Raw genomic sequence first — 2312 nt, forward strand, 5'->3', positions numbered from 1 at the left:
CTACGTAAAACGTCTAAAAGTTGGTTCGTTTCCTCTAGGCTCAAGGTATCACTAACTATAACTGGATGGTTCATCTTTTCATCGAGGAACTCATATCTCAGGTTCTTAGGCAGTTCCTTAATTTCTAAGGTTGGTTTCTTAGGGCATGGCATAGGATATGGAGTAAGGGATAAACATTCATAAAGGTTATCATGGATGTATGGTTTCTTAAAGTCATCATCTTCCCTTATGAGAGTTGATGGTAACTTGATTATTTTTATAATTTCTTTTTGTTCTAATTCTCTAACACATTCATCAATGATATCTAAGGCATAACACGAGTCTCCCATCATAGGTGCCATAAGAAATTTCGAAAGTATAAATTCTATTTTCTCGTCACCTACCTCAAACGTCAACTTTCCTTTCTTGACATCTATTATGGCTCCTGCAGTCAATAGGAATGGTCTACCTAGAAGGATTGGTATATCACTATCCTCTTTGATGTCCATGATAACAAAATCAGTAGGGATAAATAACTGACCTATCATGACAGGGACATCTTCTAAAACGCCTATCAGATATTTAACAGATCTATCGGCTAACTGAAGTGACATCTTAATGGGTTGTAATTCTCCTAAGTTTAACCTCTCACAAACTGCTAAAGGCATTAGGCTCACACTAGCTCCTAAGTCTAGAAAATCTTTTTCGATGACATGATTACCCAAAAGGCAAGGAATGGAGAAATTTCCAGGATCTTTATCTTTCTTAGCTAATTTGTCCTCGAAAATAGCATTACATTCCAAAGGCTTCGGATCGTCAAGTCTACGTTTGTTGGTAAGGATGTCTTTGAGAAATTTTGCATAGGAAGGTATTTGGGTGATGGCTTCTGTGAAAGGGATTTCTACATGAAGTTTTTCTATAACTTTAATAAATTTTTGATACTGTTTATTGATCTGGGTTTGTTCGAGTCTTGGCGGATATGGTATAGGTGGTTTATACGGCGGGGGTGGTACATAAGTTTTATCTTTAGGTTCTTCTCCTTTTTCTCGACCTTCCTGGTTTTCAGATTCCTCTAGTTCCTTTACTTCGTCCATGGGTTTGGTACATTCCTTAGAAGTTTCGGGTTCACTCAATCTAGGGTTTGGTGGCTCATCATAAGCGTTCCCACTTTGTAGGGTAATGGCATTGACTTGTCCTCTTGGATTTTGTTGAGGTTGTCCAGGGAATTGTCCTCCAGGTGTAGTCTGAGGGGCTTGGTTTAAAGCTACTTGAGAGATCTGGGTTTCAAGCATCTTAGTATGAGTAACTATTTGGTCAACCTTGGTTCCTAACTGAGTAATCAATTTGTTAACATGAATGTTTTGGTTCATGAACTCCTTGTTTTGTTGGGTTTGAGCGGTGATAAAATTTTCCATAACTTTCTCAAGGCTCGGCTTTGGTGGCACAGGTTGCATAGGTTGATTTGATCTAGGGGCTTGATAACTAGGTCTCGGAGGTGCATTATTTTGGATAGGGTTATTGTTTTTATAGGAGAAGTTTGGGTGATTCCTCCATCCAGGGTTATAGGTATTCGAGTATGGGTTCCCTTGGGTGTAGTTCACTTGCTCAGAGTGGGTTTCGTTTAATAGACTGCATTCTGCGGATTGGTGTCCTTTGGTTCCACATATCTCACAATCCGATGAAACTGTTGCTACAGTTTTCGGGTTTATGCACATATGCTCGACTTTGAGGGCTAATGCGTCCATTTTAGCTTGCATCATGTCTATAGAGCTTAGTTCATGCACTCCTCCTTGGGCTTCCTTCTTCTCAACTGTCGCTCGTTCGACTCCCTATGATTGATGGTTTTGAGCCATATCTTCGATGAGGGCACTAGCTTCAGGATAAGGTTTTTTCATCAGAGCACCGCCTGCGGCAGTGTCGATGGTCATCTTTGTGTTGTAATGAAGTCCATTATAGAAGGTTTGACTGATTAACCAATTTTCTAAACCATGATGTGGGCATGCTCGTAACAACTCTTTATATCTCTCCCAAGCTTCGAACAACGATTCTCCTTGGTTTTGGGTAAATCTAGTTATATGGTTTCGAAGAACGGCGGTCTTACTCGGGGGAAAATATCTAGCAAGAAAAACTCTTCTAAGGTTATCCCAAGTCGTAATGGAATTGGATGGAAGGGAATCTAACCATGATAGGGTTTTATCTCTGAGGGAAAAAGGAAATAATCTTAAACGTATTGCCTGAGGAGAAGCTCCATTGGTTTTAAAAGTGTCTGCTAATTGAAGAAATAGTTTTAAATGTTGGTTTGGGTTCTCAGTAGCGAGACCTGCGAATTGTCT

General features: G+C 39.8%; 1 non-coding gene across 1 annotated transcript; it reads left to right on the forward strand.

The window, feature by feature from the left end:
• The first annotated feature begins 1962 nt into the window (after positions 1-1962).
• On the forward strand, positions 1963-2069 carry LOC127099737 (small nucleolar RNA R71). Its single transcript, XR_007794211.1, has one exon. It is a non-coding gene; the product is annotated as a small nucleolar RNA R71 (small nucleolar RNA).
• Positions 2070-2312: the final 243 nt, after the last annotated feature.

Source organism: Lathyrus oleraceus, chromosome 6 (genome assembly GCF_024323335.1).
Source record: "Lathyrus oleraceus cultivar Zhongwan6 chromosome 6, CAAS_Psat_ZW6_1.0, whole genome shotgun sequence".
In the NCBI taxonomy this organism is placed as follows: Eukaryota; Viridiplantae; Streptophyta; class Magnoliopsida; order Fabales; family Fabaceae; genus Lathyrus; species Lathyrus oleraceus.